Source organism: Apus apus, chromosome 3 (genome assembly GCF_020740795.1).
Source record: "Apus apus isolate bApuApu2 chromosome 3, bApuApu2.pri.cur, whole genome shotgun sequence".
Classification (NCBI taxonomy): domain Eukaryota; kingdom Metazoa; phylum Chordata; class Aves; order Apodiformes; family Apodidae; genus Apus; species Apus apus.
The window spans coordinates 66,036,493-66,050,179 of record NC_067284.1 but is presented as its reverse complement, the minus strand read 5'-3'; positions in this window follow the sequence as shown (position 1 = coordinate 66,050,179).

Sequence of the window (13,687 nt, the reverse complement as noted above, 5' to 3'; positions counted from 1 at the left end):
GGACTGGAGCACCTGTCTTATGGAGAGAGGCTGAGAGACCTGGAGCTGTTTAGTCTAAAGAAGAGAAGACTGAGAGGGGAACTTTTAGATGTCTATAAATATCTGAGGGGTGGGTGTCAAGAAGGGGGGGCCAGTATCTTTTGAGTCGTGCCCTGTGATAGAAAGAGGGGCAATGGACAAAAACTAGAACACAGGAAGTTCTATCTCAATGTGAGGCAAAACTTCTTTACTGTTAGGTTTACAGAGGGCTAGAACAGGCTGCCCAGAGAGGTTGTGGAGCCTCCTTCTCTGGAGACTTTCAAGACCCATCCGGACATGTTTCTGTGTGACCTACCCTAGGTGATCCTGCTCTGGCAAGGGGGTTGGACCCGATGATCTCCAGAGGTCTCTTCCAACCCTTATGATTCTATGGTAACTGAGAGCCTGATCCTAATAATGCAACACCTTACCCATGGCAGATAGCATAATCCAAAAAGCTTTCCATACCAGCTGTTTTCTTAACTGGTAGTTAGCAGTCTCAGGACCCACTAACTGCTCTAGAAGATTGGGACAGGGAAAGGAACCATATTTTTTTTTGGAGATGGTAAAACCATGGGGACTAATTAAGTTTGCAAACTTAACACCAACATTTCCAAACTTCAATGTGCCTAATTTTGTAACAATTATAGTCTGGTAGGATAAAACAAAAAAAAAGGATGAAGAGAGACAAGGAATGCAGTAATACGATTACTCAAAACTCCAACAATACAAAACTAGTCTGCACAAACAGTGTACAAGTGCATGGGTGAGTTTCTTACTTATACCAATTTAAAATAATTCCTTAAAATCATAATTCCTGGAACTACTGAGGCAGCATTTCAGGTAATCCATTTCTCTCCCCTAAACACAATGAGTGTTCTGCACCATCACAATAACTTTTAAACAATGTTGTAATTAGTGGTGAATGAAGTCTTGACAACTAATTAGTTCATCAGTTTTGCTGTGTCTTCGGATCATAAAGAGTTCTGAGAAACTGAAGAATTTTGCAGCTTATTAGAAGCTTCCATTTGTATTATGTTCTGCAAACCAATATTAGCTTGTGTTTGTGCAGTATTGACTAGTCACATGCTACTATTTTTGCTGTTGTGTGAAGTGACCAATGTAGACTAACCTATACAGCATGAATTTCAAAGATTGGGCTCAAGTGAACAATTCAAAACTCACTTTCAGTGACTATTCATAAAGACTTGTTTATATGAGTACTTTTTCTTGTAAAACGACACCATTTGAATATTTGCAGGAAATTAACATAAAAAATCCATTTGCATAGCCAAGTCAATATTTATTTCAAATTTAACTGCCTAGCAAAATTATTTTTTCCAATATTTTGCAAGTAATAATAAAACTACAATGTACATTTTAATAGCTGGAGGGGAGTTGGTCATGACAAGCCAGAAATAATTAACAACTTATGTTTTAAAGGGGAGGAAATTCTGTATAAGCCAGTGAAATAAGTACTAGAGTAAAATTTTCTGAAAGCACAGTAGGAGGCAGCAAGTATTTTATAGAGCTGTTAAGAGCCTTTTAACAGCTTTAGAAGTACAGTACATCACATTGCTTATTTTAGCACCAAAAACTTTCTTTGTTAATAGAAAGGCTGAAATGAAAGGCTCTCTTAAGCAACAAGTTTTACAGGCTTCCTTCATCTGAAAACACAGAGCTAGACTACATCTCCATGTGGTAAATCTGGTGAAAGGAAATCTCTGCAAGGAATTTTTCACACAAGGTCAAGCTTGAGAGCAGCCCTGTGGAAAAGGACCTGGGGGTACCAGTGGACCAAAAGCGGACATGAGCAACCAATGTGCAGTTGCAGCCCACAAGGTCAACTCCATCCTGGGCTGTATCAAGAGAAGTGTGGCCAGCAGATCAAGAGTGATTATGCCCCTCTCTTGTGCCTTGGTGAAACCTCACCTAGAATACTGCATCCAGCTCTGGTGCCCGCAGCACAAGAAAGATGTGGACCTGTTGGAACATGTCCAGAGAAGGGCCACGAAAATGATCCTAGGGCTGGAGCACTTCTCTTATAAGGACAGGCTGAGGAAGTTGAGGCTGTTCAGCCTGGAGAAGAGAAGGCTCCAGGGAGACCTCACAGCAACCTTCCGGTACCTGAAGGGGGCCTACAGGAAAGCTGGGGAGAGTCTTTTTACAGGGGCTTGCAGTGAGAGGACAAGGGGTAATGGTTTTAAGCTGAAAAAAAGAGAGATTTAGGTTAGAGATCAGGCATAAATTCTTCAGTGTAAGGATGGAGAGACACTGGAACAGGCTGCTCAGAGATGTGGGGGTTCCATCCCTGGAGGTGTTCAAGGGCAGGTTGGATGGGGCTCTGAACAGCCTGTTCTAGTGGGAGATGTCCCTGCCCATGCAGAGGAGTTGGAACTCAATGATCTTTAAGGTCCCTTCCAAAACAAAAATTTCTGTGATTCTGTGATTTTCTTTTGCATGACTATGGTAGGCTGTAATAATGGCCTGTCCAAGCAGCAGTAAGTGCCATCCTATGCAGCTGAAGCACTTGGGCTCTAATAATTGACCTTTTCTTTCCCTACAGCATGTTATTTCCTCCACACCTCTCCTCACCCCAATCCATCATATGCTTTCCTGTCCATGTAACACCTTCTGTTTTCCTTTATCAGGCCATTCTCCACAAAACATTCTTTAATCCCTCCTCTGGCCTTCAACCCTTTCAATACTTTATCTGTACCAAATTAATCAAGGATGTTTTCATCAGCTGATTATCAACACCTTCTCCAGACTCTCAAATCCCTGCCCCTATTCTTCATTTTCCTTTAGACCTTCTCCTTTAATCCCCTATATCATGGATGCTTAATCCATAGCTGCTTTACCAGGCACTCCCATCCTCTTCTGCTTTATCATTGTTAGGTAACAAGCATTCTGCTCAACCTTGAGCATTCAAGCTGATCTCACATTCCCTTCCTCCCAAGCCTTCTTTCAGCAAAACATGATCCCACATCTTCTTACAGCTTTTCATTCCACCCCAAAGGAGGCTATTCCAGCTCTGCAGCTGCCTTCTCTTCTCTTTGGGTTCAGTTACAGTCAATCTTCAGCACAGTCTGGGCAACAACAGAGGAGGTGGACTTTGCCTTGGCGTATACATCTTGACAAACTGGAAAGCTACTTTAGGGTTTGTCCAAGTTTCATGTAATCAGGAAATTTTCTGAAAACAGAAGAAGTAGGTATTCAACTGATGACTGCACCCTAAAACACAAGCATAATAATTTCCTCCTACAAATGTTCAACTTCTGCTATTCTTCCTGAATTTCTTATTTCACAATTCTCAGAATACTTCACCTATCTCTATAATCTCTTTTGCCAAAACCACTGCTTTTATACCCTTCAGCTTCTAAATTCACTTTTATTTCAACAGCCCCTCCTGTCACTTCTAGCAAATCACTCCAGTAAATTCACTTATATTTATCATTCTCAAGGACATGCTCCTTCCCCAAACACCTTCCTCCTATTTGCCCCTGAAAGAATCTTGTCACTTTTATTCCAATCAACTTCAACCAGGACCCTTCAAACCTTTATCTTCTGCCCTCAAAATCCTTACTTCCCGCCATTTTCTTCTGCTGTCCAACATATCCCTCTCCTTCACAGCACACAAGCCTCACTAATTCTCCCATCTTTAGTTTTCCTCTTCCTGTCCAGCTTCCCTTCCCCCTGAAATTTTGATAGTCTGATAGTTCTCCCAAGTTTGTGAGTAACTCCCTTTCCTTCTCAAACGCTCACTGTCCTCAACATGTCCTAAATAGGAGGTCTGGAGGAAAAACTCCAGAGACAGAAAATCGTTATTGCTGTGCTTTGCCTAGCTGCTGGGCCCGTAGACCCAGCAATGGTGAGTAGGACCTTCATCATCATCATAGCAGAGTCACACTGCCCTTCTTTCCTGTGCAGGTTGTACTCAAGGTTTCTCCATGCGTTGTGGTTTGGGCCTAACATGACAACCAAGAACCAGCTCCGTTGTTGCTCACTCAACTCCCACACACACTGGGATGGGGAGGACAAAAGCCAACTAGAAGCTCATGGGTGGAGATGAAGGACAAGGAGGGTTCACTCACTATTTACCGTTCTGGGCAAAACAGTCTCAGCTTGGGGAAAAATAATAATTTAATTTCACACTAATCAAGCACACACAGGACACAGACAACACAAAGAGCAGGGCTTGCATATGTTACCCCACCCCTCCCTTCTTCCCGGGCCCAAATCACTTTGTTCCCCGTTTCTCTCCCTCCTTCCCCACAACAGCACAGGGGGTCAGGGGATGGGGTTTAGAGTCAGTTCACAGGCTGGTGGTTCTTGCCACACCATCCTCCTCAGGAAGAAGGATTCCTTAGAGTACTTCCCTGCTTCCCCACGGGGTCCCTCCCATGGGAGAGAGTCCTCTACGAACCTCTCCTTCATGAGTCCTTCCCACGAGGTCAGGAGCTGCTCCAGCCTGGGCTTCCCACAGAGTCACGGGCTGCTTTGGGAACAGTCACCTCCCCTGGCACAGGGTCCTCCACAGCTGCAGATCCAAGTCCACGGGCTGCAAATCCACATTCACTCCTCCTGGCGGCTTCAGGGAATGCTCCACCACGTTCCTCCATGAGTGCAGGGGGACAGCTGCCATCTCGCCATGGGCTGCAGGGAAACTTCTGCTTGGGCACCTTCTTCCCCTTCGTCTTCACCAACCTCAGGATCTTCACTCCAGCACTGTTTCACCTCTCCAGCACAGCTGTTCTGCTTGGTCTCTGCTCAGGTCTAATACAAGTTCTTTCATATGTTAATCGCGGAGGCGCATCTATTGTCTTTCTAACGAGCCAGCCTTGGCTATTTGCCCCGGGGAAGCTTTTTAGTAGTTTCTTACCGAAGTCACCCTTGGGGCCCTTATCCACTACTGAAACCATGCCAGAACCAAACCAGCACATCATGCCAGGAGGAGAAATCGAACCCTTCCTGTGATATCAACAAGACCCTTGATGAGCAACAAGAGCAAAACATAAGGGAGGAGCTGCTGCTGTCTCCACATCTTCTCCCCTCCATGAGGAACTAAGGAGAAACAAAGTCGGGCATAGACCTGTTTTCCTCCCGCCCGTTTACAGCTCTCAGAGCAGTATTGTTTGCTCAAGTAACAGCTCTCTCTTCAAATAACTTCCAGCAACCAGGACGAACTTCATCCCCCAGCCTTGAATGGACCCAGCTGCCTCAGGAGCTTGGTGGAGTTGACTTCAGGTCTTCTCTCCACTTCAGACTTACATGGAGCAAAAACTTCACTGTCAGTACTATTTCACTCTGAAGTTCCCCTGTGCCATTATGTGCCATCTTACGAATTCATGCAGTGTCTGTAGAAACCACATGCTTTTCTTCAAAGTAGTGATTCCTCTGCTCCCGGCACCACTTTTCTTCAAGAATCGTTCAAAAAGTGTGTTGCATTTAAAGAGACAGCTGTCTCCCTAGAGCCAGAGTTAAGCTTGTTACACTTCCACCTGTGAGTGAAACACATTAACATTATTCATCATCCTAACTTTGAGATGTTCATTATTCCCAGTTATCTTCAACAAGTATTCTGTCTACTGTAACTGCATACACATTTTTGCATAGACTAATTTTGTGCACCTTTTTTTATACTGTAAATTCTGAAAAGCATTAGCATATGCTGTAGGATTTTGTACTTCTCTAGAGTTGTAGGGTAAGTGTAGACTAGTTTAAATGAAATAAATGGACATAATTCACATAATAAAACTCAGATGCTAGATTAAAGGAGACTATCTGAAGAAGAAACAAAACAATGAGTAAATCCAAATTCTAATCTGAGCTGTGCATGTCTGTGTTTTAGTTTCCTTATCTACAAATAAAAAAACATTGGAAGTTACTTTAGCAAAGGGCTAGTCACTCACCCCCACACCTTAGGTCTACTTCAACTATGAAAAAAAGGAGGGTAATTGTAGTAGGTGACTCCCTTCTGAGGGGAACACAGGGCCCCATTTGTCGACCTGACCCATCCCACAGTGAAGTCTGCTGGCTCCCTGGGGCTCAGGTTAGAGATATTAAAAGGAAGCTCTCTGGTTTGGTGCAGCCCTCTGATTATTACCCTCTGTTGGTCATACAGGTTGACAATGACGAGGTTGCAGAGCTAAGTCCAAAGGCAATTAAAAAGGACTTCAAGGCATTGGGGTGACTGGTTGAAGGCTCGGGTGTGCAGGTGGTGTTTTCATCAATCCCTCAAGTGGTAGGGAAAAATACTGAAAGAAAGAGGAAAACACACCTGAATAATGTGTGGCTTAGAGGCTGGTGGCACCATCAGAATTTTGGGTTATTTGATCACGGGGAAGTTTACATGGCACCGGATCTGCTGGTAACAGATGGAGCACATCTGTCTCAAAGGGGGAAAGGGATCCTTGCACATGAGGTGGCAGAGCTCATTGAAAGTGCTTGAAACTAGGCTTGAAGGGGGAAGGAGATAAAACCAGACTCACTAGAGATGAGCCTCAGGGCAGCCTTCAGCCTGCCGTCTTGTTTGAGGTGGGACATGGTGATATGTGTGGCAACAAAAACACAGGGCTCACTAATAGGATAGTAACCATAGAAGTGGCTGGAAATGGTAAAACGGCAATTAGGACTTCTCTCCCCAAAATGGTGGCAGGATCATTAACCCGGGTGAAGTGCATCTACACCAATGCATGCAGCATGGACAATAAACGGGAGGAATGGGAGACCATTGCATAGCAAGAGAAGTATGACAGTTGCCCTCATGGAAACCTAGTGGGATGACACACACATGGAGTGCTGCAATCAACGGCTACCCACTCTTCAAAAGGGATAGGTGAGGAAGAAAAGGGGGTGGGGTGGCCCTTTATATTAGAGAGACACATGAATGCCTAAAAATTAATGAAAATGATGATAAGGTTGACTCCCTATGAATAAGAATCAAGGGGAAGGACAACAAGGGTGATATAGTGGTTGGAGTCTGTTATAGACCACCAAATTAGAATGAAGAGGTGGATTAAATATTCTATAAGCAGCTGGGAGAGGTTTCACCATCGCTACCCCTTGTTCTAATGGATGACTTCAACTTCTCAGATGTCTGCTGGAAATACAATACAGGAGAGAGAGAAAACAGTGTTAGAGGTTCCTGGAGTGCATGGAAAACAATTTCCTAACATAACTGGTGAGGGAGCTGTCATGGTTTGGGCCTAACACAGCAACAAACAACCAGCCATGTGGCTGTTTACTCAGCTCCCCTCTGGCACCACACCCCCACTGTGGGATGGGGAGGACAAAGGCCAACCAGAAACTCATGGGTGAAGACAAAGAGCAAGGAGGGTTCTTCACCAATTAAGGCCAAGGGCAAAACAGACTCAACTTGGGGAAAAATAATAGTTTAATTTCACACTAATCAAGCACACACAGGACACAGACAACACACAGAGCAGGGCTTGCATATGTTACCCCACCCCTCCCTTCTTCCCGGGCCCAAATCACTTTGTTCCCAGTTTCTCTCCCTCCTTCCCCCCAGCAGCACAGGGGGACAGGGGATGAGGTTTAGAGTCAGTTCACAGGCTGGTGGTTCCTGCCACTCCTTCCTCCTCAGGAAGAAGGATTCCTTGCACTCCTCCCTGGCTTCCTTACGTGTTCCCTCCCATGGAAGAGAGTCCTTCCCGAACTTCTCCTTCATGAGTCCTTCCCACAAGGTCCAGAGCAAGCTGCCCCAATGTGGGCTTCCCACAGAGTCATGGGCTGCTTTGGGAACAGCCACCTCCTTGGTGCCGGGGTCTTCCATAGCTGCATAATCAGAGTCCATGGGCTGGAAAGTTCACCCCTCCTGGCACTTTCAGGGAATGAATCCACCACAAGCCATCAGCGAAGAAGACCAGCCTGGCTGAATAGAAAGATTTGGCTGGAGCTCAGGAAGAAAAGAGTTTATGGCCTCTGGAAGAGAGGAGGGGCCTCTGAGGAGGAATAGGCAATGCAGGGAGAAAATTAGGAGGGCCAAAGCCCAGCTTGAACTCAACTTGGCTACTGCTGTCAAAGACAACAAAACACTTTCTATAAACACATTCATAACAAAAGGAAGACTAGGGAGAATCTTCATCCTTTATTGGATGCAGGGGAAAAAAATGACAAAGAATGAGGAAAAGGACGAGGTGCTAAATGCCTTCATCTCAGTCTTTAGTAGTTACCCTGGACACCCAGTCCCCTGAGCTGAAAAACAGAGAGGTGGCACAGAATGGGACATTCGTAATGTAAGAGGAAATGGTCACTGACCTGCTACACCACCTAAACATCCATAGGTCTATGGGGCCAGATGGGTTGCACCCAAGAGGACTGAAGGAGTTGGCAGATGCACTTTCCAAGCCTCTTGCCATCATTTACCAGCAGTCCTGGCTAACTGGGAAGGTCCCAATGGACTGGAGGGTAGCAAATGTGGTACATATCCACAGGAAAGGCTGAAAGGAGGATCCAGAGAACTACAGACCTGTCAGACTGACCTCGGTGCCCAGGGAAGTCATGGAGCAGATGATCTTGGGTGCCATCACGCACCATATATAGAACAGCCAAGTGATCAGGTCCAGTCAGCACAAGTTTATGAAAGAAAGGTCCTGCTTGATGAACGTGATCTCCTTCTATGACAAGATGACCCACCTGGTCGATGAGGGAAAGGCTGTGGATGTTGTCTGCCTGAACTTCCATAAGGCCTTTGACACTGTTTCCCATAGCATTCTGATAAAAAAACTGGCTGCTCATGGCTTGGACGGGTGTCTTCTCTCCTGGGTAAGACACTGGCTGGATGGCTAGGACCAGAGAGTGGTGGTGAATGGAGCTCAATCCAGCTGGTGGCTAGTCGCAAGTGGGGTTCCTCAGAGCTCAGTATTTGGACCACTTCTGTTTAACATCTTCATCAACGATCTTGATGAGGAGACATAATGCACCCTCAGTAAGTTGGCAGACGACACCATGTCAGGAGGGAGTGTTGATCTGCCTGAGTGTAGGGCAGCTCTACAGAGAGGCTTGGACAGACTAGATCAATGGGCTAAGGTCAACTGTATGAAGTTCAACAAGTCCAAGTGCTGGGTTTTGCACTTGGGCCACAACAACCCCATGCTACAGGCTTGGGGAAGAGTGGCTGGAAAGCTGTCCAGCAGAAAGGGACCTGGGGCTGTTGATTGGTAGGTGCCTGAATATGAGCCAGCAGTGAGCTCAGATGGCCAAGAATGTCAATGGCATCCTGGCCTATATTAGAAACAGTGTGGCAAACAGGACAAGGGAGGTGATTGTCCCTTTGTACTCGGCATTGGTGAGGCCACATCTTGAATACTATGTTTAGTTTTGGGCACCTCAATACAGAAAGGACATCAAGGTGTTGGAGCATGTCCAAAGAAGGGCAACAAAGCTGGCGAAGGGCCTTGAGAACAAGTCTTATGAGAAGCAGATGAGGGAACTGTGGCTATTTAGTCTGATGAAAAGGAGGTTGAGGGGAGACCTCATCACCCTCTACAACTACCTGAAAGGATGTTGTAAAGAGGTAGGTGCTGGTCTCTTCTCACATGTAACTGGTGATAGAACAAGAGGAAATGTCCTCAAGCTGCACCAGGGAAAGTTTCAACTAGATATTAGGAAGAACTTCTCCACTGGAAGGGCTGTCAGACATTGGAACATGCTGCCCAGGGAGGTGGTTGAATCACCATCCCTCAATGTGTTTAAGTCGTCTAGATGTGGTGCTTGTGAATATGGCTCAGTGCTGGACTTGGTAAAATAGGGATAATGGTTGGACTCAATGATCTTAAAGATCTTTTCCAACCTAAGTGATTCTATGATTCTATGAAAGAACTGAGATCTGCAGGAAGGAACAAAATACCAAAGAACTACCAAGTGCAGTAATATTTCTGAGTTGAACTGTCAAATATCAAAATGAACACTCTTTCTCAAGTCCAGGAAAGTGCTTAACTTAGCAGCAAATCTAGTTTTGGTTACTAATAAAAAGATTAAAAGCAAAAAAAAGTATGGAAGTTTCATATGATGGCCAAAAGCTCCAACAGACTGCTCCTGTGATGTGCTAGAGGGCAGACAATAATTAATATCCCATGACAAAGTAAATTTGATAGTAGGACCCTGCATCTTTGTAAATCTTTTCTGTATGTTCAACTAAAATAGAAATTGGTTCACTAGCATGAAAATGCGATCTAAAAGTCACAGCAAGGAGTGACAGATTTGCATCTCTACTGGTGAAGATGTTCTAAAGGAGAAAGACTAGAAAGTCCTTCAAAGTGCTGGGCGACAGCGGACCTTAAGAGAAGCGATTGTAGAGGAAACAGTCCCTTCGTTTTTCTCCACAAAACTCCCAGTGGAGCAGCTCTTTGAGGAAAGGCTGATTTCACCTCATTCTAGTTTAATAATAAATGCAATGTAGAAAGCACAATAAGCAAGTCCAGTGGGAGACAAGGACACAGCACAAGGAGGGATGTCAGGACAATCAGAAGGAAAGGGTGCTGCTAGAGGATGCAGCAGAACCAATCTAACAGTTGATTGCTGACCAAATGGGCAGTTCCATGCTGCCCAGAGGATTTAACAGATTGAATCTACTCAACAAGGAGTCACTTGTGTGCCAAAATTAGGTACAGGGTATTGGCAAGAATAGGAACACCCGTTCAAAATGCAGCACGCTTTTAAATGGTCTCAGTTTGCTTCAAGGAAACATATCCCAAGCAGTGTATTTATTTGATCCTTAAAGTCTCCTTCCAAGGCCAGGACTATTTGCAGTTTTTAAACCAGTTTAAAATGAGGCATAACTTTCTGGGACATTATGCTTCCTAGTGTCTTTCCCCTTCCCAGGAAATTTAGAGAGGAAGAGGGCCCAGAGAATTTTAAGCATCTACAGGGCACTCAAAAACTGCTATCAAAGAGGGATAACTAAATTTGTTTATTGGTGACAGAAGAAGAGACAGAACTCAGCCCTGATGCATTCTCCTTGGCTATACTCAGCCCTCCTGTAATTACACACATCTCCTTGACAAGGCAAAGCACATGATGCCCAGGATCTTAACAGGTACATCAGAAAACAGGATAAGAGGGATAGAGTGTGTGTGTAAGATAAATAGGTCATTGCTAAATAGGCAAAACCATAGAAAAATGTGTTGTTTGTTTTGTGAGAGGCAGAGCTACTTCATGCCATTATCATTGCATTTTCATGACCACCCTAATGAATATGCACAAATGGCAGTGCAATTTTCATCAGGAGTATGCAAAAAAAATGCAAACAATTTGGTACAGCCACAGTCCAATTGACTCCTCTTTGAAATCTCCGAGGAAAGGTAAATCCTAGTATCCCAGTTTCCCTAAGGGAAGAGAAATAAACTCTATGTGCATCAATATGGTTATACTGATATAACTGAAGACTGGGGAATGTGCTGCTTTAGCTTTATCAATATTGCTAAAACAATGCAGCCTATGCACGTAGTGGTTTAAATAGCAGGCAATGATCCCCTTGCACTTTGCACATAATTGATATTAAATATGATATATGTATATATTTTTAATCACCCTCATTTGCTTAATGCATATTTTATAAATCTCATAATTAAGGTATTTTTCTTGCAGAGTTGGTCTCACAGCAATGAGAAACCTTTGAGCTCAAGTGAGAGGTGGTAAATAACTAGAGGTTCCTGTAGCCTCAGCTACACATCCATGGTCTTAGACAGGGTCTGGACAGAGAAGTCTCATCCCATTAGGATACACTGCAAAGGCAAGCGACAGCTGCATTCACAGGAAAAGCCTCAAGACCAGAGAGGACACATGACTTGGCTTGGGCCCAAGCAACAGTGTTGAGGTTTAAATCCTCTCATTCAAGGACACCTTGACAAAAATCACACAAGCATCTATGTTTATGCTTTTCAGCATTTGGATGTTTGGGATAAAGAGGAGTAATTACCATCATCTTCCATACACTTGATGTTAATGATACAAATTTTACTAAGTAACACTAGAGATAGCAGCATTATATCAGCATAACATGAGTAAAACTGAGTATAAATGAGAAAGGGACCTCATATTACAGTCCAGTTTTCAGGGGCAAGGCTAAAAGTAATCTTTTTGACATATGTAAAAGGTGCAGTTTACTTCCTAATCATTAAAATAGATTCCAGAAGTCCTTCAAATACACGCAGCACCTTTTGTTGAAACTGATTTCCAGAAGAATGCAATCATTTTTCAATTAATATTTCCAAATTATTCAATGAGTTGTCTACCCCACAAACATTTACTTTAAACTTTTAAAACACTTAATAAAAACTAACTCCATCATATACATAACTGATGTATACTTTGTATTCTTAACATTTCACTGTACATCCAAGCCTTTTGACACTTGTCTACTCCAGAAGCTTTCAATAACTGAAATTATTTTCAGTTTTAAAATGTATCCAGTTATCTTCACAGAATTCTAGTGTTCTTGCAGCTGGAAAAACTAACAAGTGTTTGAAAATTTCATGCGTAATGCCCCTAACAGGAGAACTGGCCAGGCAACCAAGACCACAGTCAGCTGCTGACTGAAGTTCCAGCTTTCAGAAGATATTCTTTCCAACTACCATGTGCTGACTCATAGAAGACATGGATATTTTACATGGGATTTTAGGAATTTTTCTCATCTTGCTTCCAAGATGTTTTTGTGACACCTTATCCTAGGTAAAGATCATACTCAATTTGCAGGACAATTAAAGCTGTAAAAATACAAAGGCCAGTCTTCCAAGGGGAGGGGGGGGAACAGACAGGGAAATCACACATAATTCCTTCTCTGTAATGCTGAAATGGAGCCTGCTTCCATAAATAATATTTCCTGGGCACCTGTTTTAAGGAAGGAATAAATAAAACTGAACTGGGATGAAGTGTTTGCTCCCCATAACCCATGTGCTGTCATACACATCTCCCAGTATCACTCTTGGCCTTTCTTCCCTTTGCCTCTGAAGACAGACATTTCCTATCGCCAGTGCTCCTTCCTACTTGAATGAGATGAAATCTCCTTCTAGGCAAAGAGAATAAAAATGGACCTGACAAGGTACAGTGTGTTGTCTTCGCCCTGCCCCATTCCCAAAGTCTTTTTCTTTTGAGCATGTTCTATAAAGGCTTTTGAATAGAAAGTGCCTGCTAGTCTTCAGCATTTGTGACCAATACGTCAATTTCTTATTATCAAGGCCTGGAATTCTTCTCCCTGCCACATAAAGCACCTGAGGGTGTCCACTGATGCATCGGGGAAGCCTGAGCTGAGCCACCACCAGCAACACACAAAAAGAGAGCAGAAACAGCAAAACAGCATGAGCAGGGACTCGAGGCTGTTTGTTTCACATGATGCCACAAAACCAAACACTCCTGGCTATAAAAAGCATATGCAAAACACTACTAGTCTGATAAGTAGGACACATTTTTACAAATTTAAATAAAACACTGAACATCACTGAAACCATCTGGACCCGTTTGATATACTAGTCCACAATGACAGCTGGACAGCAGTGATAGGGAACTTCAAAGATGCTGAAAACTTTCCTTTTGAAGCTGCCAGACTGAACAGTAGTTTTTTTGTTATAGAAACTCTCCCCCTCCCATCCTCCCTCTCATCCTGGTGAAGAGGGCCTATTTGATTGTATTGTAGATTAATACAGAAATA